The following is a 16425-nucleotide window of genomic DNA, read 5'->3' on the forward strand; positions in this document are numbered from 1 at the left end:
ACTAATGCGATATTAATCGATTGATGAGCAGGAAGAAAGAAAGAAAGAAAGAAGAAAGCAGCGTAAACAGATTAACTTTGGCATAATGATGTCGATGATGTTGATTGGATCAGTCGCACGTCAAGCGCACTTATTAAATGTATAAGCAGATGAGACTACAACAGCAATTGCTGGTGTTGGCACTAATCAGATTAGTAATTAAACGTACGGCACACATGGCATGGCTAATTAAATAATGCGCCGAGTCCAAGTCCAATCCCTCTAACTATATTAGACATATGTATTATACTTTCTGTGTGTGTGTGTTTGCCGCACTCAATGACCTAATCAAAGAAGGCAAAATTGTAGTTGTTGCTTGTTATACCCGGCAGTCAAGAGTGTAAGCGGGTATAATCATTGAATGGGTGAAGAAGGAATTTTTGTTTCTGGTTCTGCAATGTGAGAAACTAAAAACACTTCGCAGTAAAAATGTCTTTACAAAAATATACTATTTTTAACTTGATGAAGTATTCAGTATGAATTGTTAAATGAATACTCTTTGAGGATAAAAGTGTCAAAATACAATACTTGAGTTTGGGTACAAAATTGTCGAGTCTAATCTATGCAGAGCGACATATTCAGTAAAATTGAAAATCAAATATATTTTAGTATCAAAAAATACCAAGTGTTAAATTTGATTACAAACTTTTAGTATTTCGCAATTGACTATTCTTTAGTGTTGATTACTAAGCGACATATTTAGTAAAGTTCACAATAAACATACATTTTCGTATTAAAAGATACCATGTGTTCAATTTTAATACTATTACTATTTCGGAATTGAAAAAGTCACGAACTTATCTCAGATCTTTTTTCGTCTGGTGACTTCAAATGGTATGAATATACTATTAAGCAAAAATTACACAATTGTCTTTCATTCAAATCAATAATCAGTTTGCAACTTTGTTGAGTCAACATAAAGGGATTGTGTTTTTAATTCAAGTCAATAATCAGCATGCGGGTAACCGAAAGTCGAGCACACTCATGCTGCAGCTTTTTGACTTGTTGTTTTTGGTGTTGTTTCGGGTTGCCAACCCATAGATAAACGCAACGACGCTATTATCATAAAAAACAAACACAACACACACACAAAATACAAAAAAAAAGTAAAAGGCTCCTCTCTCGTTAAAAATAGCACATCAAAAACGGAATTAACATCGAGACCCAACTGGGAGGCGGTTTGTTTGTTTGACTCAAACGACAACAACAACAACAAGATGGGTAAGCAGGCAGCATTCCAGCGGGGTCAAAGCAGCTGCCTTCAATTAATTTAAGTGCAAAATTTTTCATTTCCCAAAATAACAAGCACATGGCATGCTTTGCTTGCGGCATTGCGGACGTTGCGGGTGTTCATAGGGCCTTGAAAATAGTTGCAGCAACTATGAAAAACTGTTGACCCCAGGCAAAGCTCATCACCAGACAAGAGTGAGTGAATGAGTGTGTGCGTCAGTCAGTTCGTCAGTCAGTCAAAGAACTGACCATATAAATCGCCACCACGTGCGAAAGTTCGTATTTCTGGTTGCCACTCCTTGACTTTGGCACGCCAACATTCCGCTTGATTTTATTTGTTTTATTTCCATTTCTTTTCTTTTTTTTGGGCCGATGAACGATTACAAACGACAGCAAGTTTCCACTTCTGTGTTTTTGGTTTTTATGCGATCATAATTAAAATTTATGTAAGTTGGCACATTCCATTCTGATTTCCACATCCATAACTCAAGCGCGCAATCGGGAAATTCCTAGACATTATTTAATAGGGCAAACTATTGAGTCACACACACAAGAATTTCCTTTAACCATGTTGTTTACTCTTTAATATTATTATACCATGCACTCGAACCGCTTTGGTGATAACTTCTAATCGAATTTCGGTGGCAAAGCCTTTCTTATCTGCATCTGGTAATGACTTTTCGTTACTTTCTGACTAACAGTGAGTTGGCACTTGAGAGACGCTCTGAAAATGGGCGTGGGAAGGTTGCTGCTGAGTTCAAGTTAAATCAAACTCAACTTATACTTAGCATATGTTTATATATGCGTTTTATGACTCTTCTTCTTCGAGTGTAACACGATCTTGGGGGGCAGAAACACTTATTACTTGTGATATCCGCAGTGTGGCTCTCAGTTCTCAAACCTTTGAGACTCGTCTCTTGTATCTTTCGGCTCGTATTTCGCTGGATAAGCGTGTCCTGTGCAGGGTCAAATTGCTGTTTAGTTGCAGCTCTACAAGTGCCTTTGAGAAATTCAAGTGTTTTTCCACATCTTTCACTTCTTATCAAGTCAACAATTCAGTTGAATTTATACTTGTACTTTTAAATTGTTCTAAACCTCAGTTGATTGTAATTTTGTTTGTTCGGATTTGGCAACACAATCTTTAGCGTTGCGTTGCGTCTCGTCTATTTCCCTGGCATTGTCTAGTAATTACAACATGTTCATTAAGTCGTCTTGGTCGAGCGTGGAGCTGTTGACTAACCTAACCCAAGGCCATTTCAAATTGTCGTCGTCCGACAATTGAGCAACAAGTGCGACGACAACAACAACAACAATAAAAAAAAAAACACATTTCAAGATGTACGCGCCACTAAACAAAAAAATAAACAATTTGAATATATACTGTATACGAAATAGAGATTTCTCTTTCGACTGAATGCCGATGAACTTGAGCCAAATAAAATGTCAAAGCAAAGTTCAATAGCGAAATCAATTAAATTCTAATTAGCTGCTGTTCGGAATCTATCTAGATCTCTCTCAACTTTGTTGCCAAAATTTATGTTAACTTTGAGTTCCGAGAGTCAGCGAACTTTGTCCAAAACATTGACAAAATGTTCGAACGAACAAGGGAGAAAAAAAAGAAAAGTTGACTCACGGCTGAGAGCCTGGGACATTCCTAAATGGAAATCTAAACATGTAGCTTGTCAGGCGTAGCCAGCAATCAATCAAAAGCCAGCCAAAAAGCCGAAAAACAAAAAAACGACTACAACGACAGCGACATCGGCACAAAAAGCAAAAACAAGTTTTTTTCCCTCAACTTGGCTGCCAACAAAAACCAAATTCGTTTGGGCCAGGCCAGCAGCCTGATGGACAGGGCCAACAAAACAGACGGAAAGACACGGACAGACAGAACGACGGCGGCGGCAGCCTGTGAGTTGACCTTACAACACTGTAACTGCAACAACAACAGCAATGGTTGGTTGCATGCATCGCTGCGCGGCACCCCAAAATGTAGTATAAATAAAAATGCCACACGCTGCACATTGACGAAACAAACTTGAAATCTGAAAATCTCGAGCGGAGGAGGAATACAACCGAAGCGTATCCCTATGCGAAAATTGCAAGAATTAATTTGTTCGTTTGCAAACGGAAGTCGTAGCTGAGAATGCTGCCCCCTAAAATGTTGCTCCACTCTACATTAACTCCTTCTAAATACCCAAACTAAGCCGGAGGCAAACCGAGACCGAGACCTAAGACCCAAGACCACGAACTAAAGCAGCCAAGCAAATGAGTATTATTACAACATGATAATGTATGGACTTCCTGTGTGTCAGTCGACTTATTGTAGCCACTGTCTGAGTGTGTAGTCAAGATTCAGCTTGTATTATCTTGTCGCATATGGAAGCTTCCCGTTCTACGTTTTTCAGTTGTCTATCAACTGACAGCAGAGACTCAACTCAACTCGCAACTGTCCAGCGCGTTGCTTCCTTCTGTTTAGTTATTCAAGTCATGTTCGTGTCGCTTTTTGCCCCATTGTTCGGTTTTTATTTATCAAGGCAAGTTTGAGTTTCAGTTTAGTTACCTCAATGATTTGGCAGGTTTCCGAGTTCCTACTGAGACACACACACAACTGTTGATTGGACTTTTAGTTTAGTTCCGAATGGCTAGCGGCAGCATCTTTCTTTCTTTCCCCCTTTTCTTTTCTGTTTTGTAAACTGTATTTCAATTTCCGTTAGATTGTACCAAGTACTGTATATAGTTTATGCTATATTTAACACAATTTGCCGCAGCGTATGAGACTTTGTATGAAACTTTTGTGGTAAAGACAACTTGAAAGTTTTTTGCCGAAAAAAACTTCCTAGAAAAAAGCGCTGTTGGGGGAATTTTAAGTGTGCTCACTTCTAACAAGAACAAAATCAACATTTATTAAATAAATATTTCATCAAAAGTAATTTTTTTTTGTTGTGCTTATGCAAATGAAGCAGCAGCGACCCCAACAACAGTCTAGCTTTTGCGTTCCGACACAGACAAAGATGGGAACTTCCTGTAGCTTTTTCAGCTGAGGAGCTAAGAGAAGGAGGAGGAGGAGGAAGCGTGTAGACACATAACAAAGCTGGGCTGTAAATTGGCGTACAAAGAACGACTAGAAATATATATGAAAATATATAAAATATTTACAAGAGAACAAGAGAGAGAGATAAGTTGCAGGCAGTTCTTGAGGTTTGCATAAAAAGCCAAACAATAACAAGCTTGTCCCTGTCTGGGCGCCCACAGATAAAACCCTTCACTTTTGTATATTCCCTACGTGGATGCCATTATATTATGTTGAGTTCACAGGGCGAGGGGCAGGGGGGAGAGAATGGAATCACCAGAGCGCACCGATGCCTGTAATTTTATGTCTGGACGTGCCACACGGCGGCATTGGGCAGCCTGCCAAAAAAAAAAAGCGAGAAAGGGGAGCTTCATAATAAATGGCCAAACTGTGTGCAGCTGCAACAGGAAGTGGCACCAGGCGAGAAGGCGACACACACTCAAAATGGTAGACAACAATGCCCAAAACTTTACCCAAATCTAATTATAATTTACGAGCATATTGTATCGCATTGATAGGAGAAATAGAGAAAGAGAGTGAGAGAAAGCCCAGTGAAAAATCTATTAATTTTGGAAAGGCGCACAATAAAGTTTTTTTCGGTTTAGAAAATCGCGCACTTCATCATATCTCTCTCTCTCTCTCTCACTCTCTATCAGTTGCTGTCTTATCTTCTGCAGCCTCAATTAAATTATTTGCAGTGTTTCGGTTTTGTTGTCGGTCGCTCGGTTGTTGTTTCGTGCTGCCCAGGTGTGCCACACCTTTATTATCTACTGCAACTGCTGCGGCTTCATACACCAGCTCTTTGTTCCCAGCACTTGGCTACAGCTGCGATTTTGCGCAACTTTCGGTGGCACACAGAGCTCAGCAGCTCACAGCTGTGCAACTGCGAATTGTGTGATATTTTTCTTATTTTTGCTTTTTATTTTTTTGGGGAGTAGAGGTTGAGAAGTGTTCGTTATCTGTGCTGTTTGTCATGCTTAAGCTTTGTGCGGAATCTCTATGAACAGCAAAATGTATAAGAGAGCGTGAGAGCTATTAAACTAAAATAATACCCTGTACTGCAACAATATAAATATATAGTGCACTGGGTTGTGTGAACTTTCTTATGAAAGAATACAAGTTATTGTATATTGACTGAACAAGCTTTACTTATTTAGAATGTTTTAGATTTTATGAATTACTGACTTTAAATACTTTTTCAACTATAAACTCTATGTAAAATTCTCTTATGAGATAATATAAAATTTGTAAATTGAAAACTCAATAGTTGTAAATTGACTAAGTTTCCTTACTTAGAATGCATTATGAATAAAATCATGAATAAAAACAAATCATATCTTCTTTATGAATATGCAGACTCGAAATGTTTTCCCACTATGAACTATATGTAAAACTCTCCTAAGAGATAATAGAAAATATCTTAATTGAAAACTCAATATGCTCAATAGCTTTTTGTTCTGTATGCATTAAGTTAAATGGGAATTCAATTGTTTGTTTTAGCTTTTAATAAATATACACCAAAAATACTAAAACTGTTGGTATGTTTTAGTATTTAATATATTACGTGATATATTGATATACTATTATATTCTGAATATACCATAATGTACAAAATATACCAGATTGCCAACCAAAGGTTGCTTTCTTATGAGAGCGAAGTTATGTAACTCACATAAAAAATTTGTATAGCATAATATATAGTATATTTTATGGTACTTTAATAGCATGACTATAGTATACTTTATAGTATTTCCATAGCTTGAAAATAGTATATTTTATAGTGTAGTATTTTCATAGTGTATTATATTTAAAGAAGTAAGACGGTGTATAAATTACATTTGGAGTATTGCAATTCTTGTACAACGTTATTTTTTTCTCATCACCAACTGCATCCTCAGTTCACTCTATGAACAACTTTAGCAAGTCATACCCCAAGGCCTACTTCACCTGCCCAGAGGGTATTGCATGCTGTCATCTAATGTTCTCGGCTTGCTGTCAAACTACGCAATCAGCAGCACCAACGGCAACCGCACCGGCGGCAACAACGGCAGCAAGTCATGTTATCAGCACACACACACAGTGAGGGCAAACACGAGCACAGTGGCTGACAAAAGCATGCACCCACCAGCTGTTCGCTGTTCTCAGCTTGCCTGAATTTTCTTGCCAAGTGCCAACGAACTCGCTCTCGGCAAAAAGCAAACAGCAAACAGAACGCAAAATGCGAGAAACGTAAAACGTAAAAAGCAAATTGCATTTTGCTTGAGCCGGCAAACTTCGTCTTCGTCTTCGAATGCGAAAATTAATTTGTATGCAACTAATGAACTGTAAATTTGCAATTGCAGCTGCAGCTGCATAATCACTAATCACTGAGCGTTATGAGAGTGCCGAACACAGCAACGAGCGCAGCGAGCACAGCAAACAACGTGAGTGCCAAGACAAGACGTGAGAGACGACGAGATGCAGCCACCAACAACAGCAGCAGCAGCAGCAAGCATTGGGGCAAGGCCAGAACAACGGCCGCATTCTCAGCATAGTTCTTCGAGTGGTTTGCCATACAAATCAAAATTAGATCTATTTTATCTAACGACTTTGAAGTACCCTGTTGAAAATAGTGCAGCTCTAATGAAATTAAAATTGTTCTACAAGCATCTGAATACTTATTTCTGAATATTTGTAAATTAAAAATAAAATACTAAAATATTTTTTTAAATACTGAAGTAATAAAAATACTAAAACGTTTAAAAAATACTAAGGTAATAATACTAAAGTATTAAAATGTTTAAGTGTTAAAAATAAAATACTGAAATATTAAAAAATATTAAAGTATTTAAAATACTAACACATTGAAAAATACAAAGGTATTAAAAAATACCAAAGGATAAACATACTAAAATATTACACAAATGTTAAAGGATTAAAAATACTAAATTATACAAAAAATACTGAAGTATTTAAATATACTAAAAAATTAAAAATATAAAACAAACTAAAGTATTAAAAATTATAAAGTGTTAAAAACACTAAAGTTATAAAAATACTAAAATACCAAAACAAAATACTGAAATACTTTCAACTTCTTTCATGTCTTTAAAAATTCTGCAGGGTGTTCAAAAACATTAGAAACCATTTGAAATCGAGGCGAGGGAGCTCAGCAGCTAAGTTGCAGATGCTGCACTAATTTTCTGAAATTTTCTTTTGCCATGCCAACAACAACAACAACTACAAACGACAACAATAAAAAGTTGATGCAGAACAAAAACTCCACGCTGCAATAAATTAGAAAATTCTTCGAGCCGCTGCTGACGCTGCCGAAAGCTGATGATGACGACGATGATAATACTCAACATTTAATAATAATGATAATGCAACTGATGATAATAATGATGATGATGATGATTAGTAGGCAGTACAATAATTTTATGCTCCGCAGCATTTGCAGATGCCCCACGCTGTTGCAAGAGTCCTCTCCATCACATATGATATTATTATTTCATGTTCTACATAACTTCGAGTTGAAACTTTTGCTGCAGCTGGCGTGGATCTGTCCACGACGATGATGCACTCACTCATAATAAGTTACAAATGCTTCCTCCCGTCTCCCCCCAAACACATCCCACATGCATGCATATGTTGGTGGTGCTCCATCTCCATCGTCTCCATCATCATCATCTTCATCATGGTTATATGCATATGCATGCTCTCATATTTATCTAGCACAAGTTCTTCTAGGGTTTCAGACTTTTCTTCTTCTGCTTATTTCACATTTCCCCCTCACAACAACACCAACAACAAGAGTATGTGCGCCCACTTTATGAAATTTATGCCATTAACTGGGACAAGCTCTAAGTTCTCCACTACTTCTTCTACTTCTACTTCTACTCTACTCCCATCTCATTTCTGATGACTCTAATTGGTCACTCACATCAGCATCATTCACTTACACTCCTCCAGTTTATATATACTCTACAACTCTTGCCATTTCAAATCCCACACAGCGTGGGTTGCACTTTTGGTTTGTCATTATCATCATCAGCTGTAGTTGTAGTTGTAGTTGTTGTAGTCATCGTCATCAGCAGTAGCAACAGCAGTTGCTGTTGCTTCCACTGTTTGCGCCTTTTATGGCCGCAAGTGGCAGAGGCAACAGTTGAATGCTAAATTGCTTTTGATTGTTCTTAAATACTTAACAAATGCCTGCGCCTCCAATGGAATTTGTTTATTTGGCCTTTTCAATGCAAACAACGTCTTCAAAACTTAAACATCGTTGACGTTAACTGAGCACCATTATCAACGCTACTCTTTGTAACTAAACTTAGAAGTTTTATGCTTGCAAACTTAGACCGACTATTAACTACTTTATTATGCATTGCAAAAACATGTTAATGTCGCATAAAAAGGGAACTCTTAACTAGTTAACCAATATAGCTAATGACGACACCCATAATTAACTATTTATTCCATCATTTGACCACAGTAAATGCAACTTAAAGGTCGCCAAAATTAGCAAAGCTGTTAAGGTAAGGTTGTAAAAGTTAATAAGTTATTGAAGTGCAGCAAACTTAATAGAATATTAACTAATAATATTCTCAAGAGTAGCATTTTTTTATTCTTATTATGAACTAAATTCAAAACTGTTTCCAAATTTTCAAAGGTTGTTAAATGTAGCTATGAAAATCAGTAATCCAGCAAAATTAATAAAACTTTAGCTTATAATCTTTTTAACAATTGCATTCTATTGATTCTTTTTAAGAACTGAAAACAATTTGTTATCAAATGAAGTTAAAAGCAAACTTTTTAAATTGATCAATCAACTTATTCTTAACTAAATTCCAAAGTGTCATCAAATTTGCTAAACTGTATCTTTTAACAGCAAAATTCCCAAAGGATACTTAATACAAGAATTAGCTGATAATAGTTTTATGAACTTGATATAGCATTCTATTAAAACTTTTTAAGTACTAAATTCAATTTGTTGCAATAAGTCTTTTTGCGAAATGAAGCTTGAAAGCAACTTGTTAAATTGATAACAAATTACGCTTCTAGCATAAAAGATATCAATTTATTACTAACTAAATTCAGATCTATCAAAATTGCAAAACTTTAATGAAGCTTTTAACAGCAATAATTACCTGATAGTATTTTAAACAAGGTAAAGCATTCTTTTAATCCTTTTCAAGTTATAAATTCAATTCGTTGTCAAATGAATTTAAAAGCAGACTTAAATTAAAATTAAATTGATACCAAATTTAACCCCTAACAAAAACAAAATCAACTTATTAAAAGATTTTGCTTAACATTTGTGCATGTTGCGACATATGAAATTTAAGCCAAGAGCTTTGCATTTTTAAATGCTTCGTTTATGCCCAACGCAGTCAACTGTAATTAAATATTAATTGCACAATTCTAAAGCATGCCAAAGTGACGCTAACAGAACGTTGTTAACAACGTTTTATGGAGTTCTATTTGAGAGAGAGACTCGTTGGCAAAAATCTGACAAAAACGCGCAGTTGGGACTTGGCTGTTAAATATTTAATTTACGTCTACAACAAAACCATAAACGAGTATGTTTAACAATTTACAACTGTCAGTCAGTCAGTGAGTGAGTGAGTGAGGGTAACAAACCACAACAACAACAAAACACTGGAAAAACAGACAGAAAAAAAAATAAAAGATGAAAAGCAAAACAATTGCAGATGGTCGTCATATGCATGCGATTAATTTAAATAATTGAAAGCTACACGCAGCAGCAGCCACACGCCCATGCAGCAGATACATAGATACAGCTATGACTACAGTTGCAGATACAGATACAAATATATCTGCGTGTGTGTGTGTGTGCAACGCACAAATAAACTTCATCTAAATTAATAAATTCGCATTCGTTAAAAGGCGTATCTGGCCAGAGCCACAGCCAGATGGCTGGAGGATGCGATGCGCAGCCCAGTGCGCGCACAACTGGGCGTGGTCGACAAACACACACACACACAAACACACAGTCGCACACACACAGGGAGACAGACAAAAATAAATGGCAGAAAATGTGAAACAATTCTGGAAAGCAGCTTAAATAAATGGGGAGTGTGAAGTTGATGCACAAAGTGTGCCATAAACTGCAAAAATGGAATACAACAAGAAAGCTACAGTCGAGTGTGCTCGACTTTGAGATACCCGCTAGAAAATAAATATACCAAAAAATTCTCAAATATAATAAATGCAATATTTGGTTTAATGATATACTGCTAAATTTAAAATATACCAGAAGAGTAAACAATATTTGGTATAATGACATACTTATATATTAAAAATATACCATAGAAAACAAAATATACCAGATTGTCTGTTAGACTTTCAGATATCCGACACCCATTTTTGAGAAAGGCAAACATACTGAAATATGTATATAAAGGCTATGTTTGGTATATTGGTGTACTCATACATTACATTACTCATAGAGTACAAAATATACCAGATTTTCTGCTAGGTCGCTTCCCATTATCTATAAAATCAAAACATGACGGTCCAATTCATCAAATATAGCGAATTAATATACCAAAAACTATAAATTTATATATTTGGTAAAAAATGAAATATTGTCTATATTAGTAAATTGATATACTAAAAAATACCATATATTACAAAAAATACCAGATTGTTTGCTTCTTAGTCACAATCTTGTAATACCCTTTTACACTAAGAGTTGTGGGTAAAAAAGGGCGTTCAGCTCCAGCGTGACTTTACTGTACAGTAGTCATTGGCTATTAAAAGCTGATGATGTTATGCATTTGGAGTGTGGCAATCGGGGCTAATTAGCATTTGGCTACTGCCAGTCAGTGTTGCAGTATTTTGTTGCCAATGTTGATTTCTGTTTATTATTGAATAACTGTACATCACACAGATACACACAAATACAGAGACATAATAAGCAACATCAACAATGTGAAATATTCGACCCAGCGGCACAAATATTTTTCAACACTTTCACGCTGCGTGTGTTGTGTTAGGTCACACGCAAAGCTGCGAAGCTGATACAGTTTCGAATATGCAAATTCACTGAGCGAGTGAATGACTGAATGAATGAGTGAGTGAGTGAACAAATGAATGGCAAAATACAGCAAAATTTACACAACAATTCCAATCGCAGAGCAACGGATATGAAGTCACCAAGTCGCTTGCAACCTCAGCTCGCAGTTGCCAGTTGCAAGCTTCCAATCAGCTAGAGATAGAGAAAAGAGAGAAATGATATAGACAGAGAGAGAGATAGAGAGAGAGAGGGGAGCAACTGCAGCAGCAGCAGCATCCGCAATTCTCTTTCAATTGGCTTTCGCCACCGACTGAAACGACGACGACGACAACGAAAATGGAAAACTATGTGAATACATTTAACTCGTGGCAAGAAACGTTGCAAGTGGCATGCAACAAATCTGGTTTCGACATTTTCATTGCCAGCATACTACACACGAATACGAATGCAATTTGAAACTTTTATCACCAGGTGAAAATTGCCAGCAAAATTTGCTGGAGAAAAACTTTTTGCAAAATTCTTAAAGTTCCCTGTGTAAAAAAAAGTATCTGTAGCTGCAATTGTTGCAATATCATTTTACACGCTATAAAAGGCAATCTTGAGAGAGAAAGAAAGATTTGATTAAAGTTAAGTTTCGTTGTAACTGTTTTGTATCTTTTTACGAGCGCTGATGTAGCTGTAGTTGTTGCGGTTGATAAACCACAAAAAGTCGAAACTGAAAGATATCGGCGCAAAAGATACATGACGGCGATACGCAGTTAGAGATACAGCGCAAAACTTATTTTTCAGAGAGACGACACGAAATTCTACGTAACAGAGTCTCTAGTTGTATAATATGAAGGTCAACTAGAGACACGAGACAGAGACTAGAGACTGAGACTGGAGAGAACTGGTAGTTGGTTGAAATCAAGTTGAATAACTTTTCAAGGGCCGCGCCGCAAAAATTGTTTTGCGCTTGAATAGCTCGACGATGCACATTGATCGAAGATGCTGCCACGTTGCATTGTGTGCCAATTGCCATGCTTAAAATGAATCTCTGCATTAGCATTACACTTAACGGGACAGCATCTTCGCTTCCTCGAGCATAATTGAGAGCTGGTTAGCTGCGCTTTTTTAATTCTATTCTCTCGCGTATCTAAACGGTGCTTAGCAGCTAACTGATATCGCAATTACGTCAAGTGGCAAGTCATGGATGCACCTGGCAATCTTATCGTTATATTCATAGCATGGCTATCTAGTTAGCATTTAGCTAAAACTGCATTTGCAGCTTCCATCCATTCTGACCAGTTCATAGTTCCAATTGGATGCAAGGTGAGCAACAATTACTTGGAGCACGCGGCGCCGAAATGCGATCACATTTAGTTGGCTCAACATTTCCACTTCACATTCACGTAAAAAAGTCTCGATACAACTCTATATAAGCAATTAAATCACTTTATCCGAGCTTCAGATACATTGCCAAATGTATCTTTGCAAGTTTTTCACGCTCTTGAGGTACGTTTCATTTGCTCGAACACAAAAACCAGCTTTCAATCGAGTCAACTAGTTAGATACATTGCCAAAGCGAATGTTTGCGTTTGTACACAAAGTATCTTTGAATTGTATAAAGTGCTCTTAAGGCTATTTATACTGAAAGCTAGCAAAAAGATACAACATCTTTTAAACCGAACGAAACACATGTCAGTTATCAATTAATTTGATAAAGTGTATTTCATTCTTGAGGCTATATTTAATTACGCTTGAATATCAAACAATACTTTTGAGATAACAATGAGATCCACAACAAAAAAAAATTGTTATTTTTGCAAGGCTACGCATTCAATTATGCAGCTCACTTCAGTTGGAATCTATGGACGACGCTTTGATGCTTAAAGTTTAAGTAGAGCCTCAGACAGCTTCCTTTTGAGATGGATGGATGGCAGAGCTACTTCAGTAGATATCCGAGAGTTGCACTTTGGGCTTGGCTCACTGATTGTATTGTGCATGCATTCTCCTCGACTCTGACAGACAGACAGACACACAATTGAGTGTGTGGGCGAGAGAGAATGCGATGGATGGGAACTGAGCACGATACAATTTAAAAATTTAAACGAGTTGCGAGCGAACGGAGCCCTATAAAAGGTCAATGGCATCTATGTGGGTGGAAATGTGTTGCATAAACAGCAACTGAATTGATACGATTGCTGACCAAAAACAGAGACCCTTCCGAAGCAAACAACCAACTAATGACTGACATAAGCAACTCTATTAGTGTTTTCCCACGCCTTCCTCAAAAGTCCCAGCCCCAAATCCATTATTAACTGCAAAGCCAAACACACAAGAGCAACAACAGCAGCAAAATGCAACTGTTGACAAACAATAACATAAATTGTGAAACCCTCAATTAGTGACAGATGACTGACAAACAGCTACAGATACAGATACAAAAAAATATCAGAGATAGCAGCTGAGATACTTAGTACATAAGCCGAAGCGCTTCTTTCATGTTTTTTTGTCGATGTCTCGTTTCAGCTTTGTTGGTTTTCCTTCACTAAGTTTTCGGGCGAAAGTTAAGCAGAGTTACACAACTGGTGTAAAGCGAAGAGGGGAGAAGTGGAGATGAGTTCAGGGAGTGCCTCGCACAATTTCAATCTCTTGCACAAATATTTATTTTAATTGCGCACATTTTGTGCTCCACGTAATTTTAATTTTAAATGCATTCATTACACACACACTCGTAGGAGTTGACTTTCCAAGGTAAACAGAACTCTGCGCGCTGGCTTTTCATTTATTTCGCTTAACGAAAGTTCAGATAGTTCACCGAATGAAACGACGACGCGCATTGGCGCAGAAATACACAAAACTAAATACATCCAAGTTGAAGAAAAGGAAAACAGAAAAGTGCCGGAGAGGTTAATGAAATGCTCATGTAAAACTGATTGTGGGAAAAGCGTGACTACGCAACAATTAACATTTCCAGGCTTTATTAGCCGTATAAACATAAATGCTCATGCGTAACTGCCGGCTTGTAATCAATGCATTTCAAATGCACTAAAATCTTCAACTATAATTTCGTAATTTATGACCAAATAATCGGCAGGGTTTTATGGCTGAAAAGATACTTCCGAAAACGGAAACTTGGAAATGTATTTCAATGGGAAATTAAGTTAATTAAATGCTTAAAAGTGGCTAACTTTATGTTATTTAACAGAGCTGCACTGTTAACAACTTTAAGCTGTAAAGCATTGCATTGATGTTACTGAGTATAATATGTTATGTTCATTTTGTTAAGAAAGTGAATGTTAATAACTTTAACATGTATAGTCTAACATTTAATATGCTGAACAGATGTTGAGAAAAAAACTAATGATTGCAATGTATAATTTTTACAGATTTGCACTGTAAACAAAGTGTAAAGCATAACATTTATGTTAGTAAGACTGGTATGTTGACTATGTTAAGGAAATTCATGTTAACTTCATGTACTTTTGCCATTAAACTGTCAACTATTTTAACTAACATTGTTTTTGCTAAAAATTGCTAGGGAACCCCTAACATAATGGAAATGAATGTTAAGAAATTTAACATGCAAATCATAACATTGATGTTACTAAGAATGTTATAATCATTATGTAAAGGAAATTAATGTTAAGAACTTTAACATTTAGAGCATAATATTGGTTTTTCTAACATGCTTAACAGATGTTGTGAAGAAAACTAGTGTTTATCATGTTAACATATGTGCCCTGTTGATTATGTTAAGAAATTTAACAAGTAAAGCATAACATTGATGTTACTAAGACTGTTCATTATGTTACAGAAATTAATGTTAACTAAATGAAAACTTAACATAAGTTGAATATATAAAACAACATTGTTGCTTCTAATAGAATTTGAATTCAGAACCCAACTCGAAACCTTTTTAGGTGCTTAAAAATTATGCCATTATTAATGCAACTTTAATTCGTCATCAATTTCCCCTCGAGTTTTCTTTGTATTGCCCGCCGATAAGCACGGATCAAAGTCAACGAAAAATTTCTATTGAGGCGTTATTAATGGCATTTTAATTCAATGAAAAGCCAAGCTTCACGCTAACAAAGGCAAACGCGCAAGCTCTACGTCAGTTCAAAAACTGAAAATGCTAATACAAGACGACCGACAACCGATGACCGACCACAGACGCATTCATGTACATATATGTATATATATATATTTATATATTCAATGAGTGAACACGATGGCGTCACAGTCCCCTAACAACAACAACAACAACAACAATAGCGGCAACAGTAATTTAAGAATAGTAATAATAATAATGAAATAATGTCCATAAAAATATGTGTATATATAAAGATGAGAATTAATGTACGCCCCAACAGCAACAGCAACAGCAAGAGAATGAATGTACATATTACATACTATATGGGGGATATGCTTGAGTATCTGTGTGTATAGCATTTTGTAAGCCGGACGGAAATTGCATTTTCATGGAGCTGTCGCCCATAATGTGGCAGCTGCTGATGCTGCCTCATGCTGCAATGCGGAAGACGAGAGAGCGAGCGGAGACTTGAGAGAATTTATCAACTGTTCTGTACTACATACGAGTACAATATTAAATACAGCTTGGGGATGCACACACGAGAAACTTGTATTTATGAATTAAACAGACTGACAGACAAAGTTGAGCTGAGACGCCAATTTGGATTGTTGTGCGTCGTCTTAAGCTCAAATGGAATGGAATGACAGCGAGCAATGCCTTATCAGTAGCTCAGAGAATAGCAAAACAAATGCGGACACAAACACAGTGACAAATACGAGCCACAGAGAATATGCATAAATAATCGCTTGGCTCGGGTTTTTATATTCATTCGTTCGGTTTATAAATAAGTCAAGATGTGGCGTATCAATTTGTAGGCGTTTTATATATGTACTATATATGTTTGTATATTCACTTGTACAAAAGCAAAGTTCGAAAAAATAATGATGATGCCTCTGTCTACTGCCTTTGTTTGCTCCGTCTATGCAAAAAGAATTTGACGCTGATACGAAAAGGAATTTTGATGACAGAGCCGAGAAATATGTGCACACA

The 16425-nt window shown here is 36.5% G+C and overlaps 1 protein-coding gene and 2 long non-coding RNA genes across 3 annotated transcripts in view; 2 read left to right on the plus strand and 1 right to left on the minus strand.

The window, feature by feature from the left end:
* The window catches only part of LOC133840942 (uncharacterized), a 42506-nt gene that overhangs the window by 20399 nt on the left and 5682 nt on the right, over positions 1 to 16425 (minus strand).
* LOC133840951 (uncharacterized) overlaps positions 1 to 16425 on the plus strand; it is a 191585-nt gene that overhangs the window by 534 nt on the left and 174626 nt on the right. The gene's annotated exons all lie outside the window — the stretch shown is intronic.
* On the plus strand, positions 6172 to 7042 carry LOC133840956 (uncharacterized). The gene is made up of 2 exons (XR_009894233.1): positions 6172 to 6418; positions 6682 to 7042. It is a non-coding gene; the product is annotated as an uncharacterized LOC133840956 (long non-coding RNA).

The sequence above is a fragment of the Drosophila sulfurigaster genome, chromosome 3, assembly GCF_023558435.1.
Source record: "Drosophila sulfurigaster albostrigata strain 15112-1811.04 chromosome 3, ASM2355843v2, whole genome shotgun sequence".
Taxonomy (NCBI): domain Eukaryota; kingdom Metazoa; phylum Arthropoda; class Insecta; order Diptera; family Drosophilidae; genus Drosophila; species Drosophila sulfurigaster.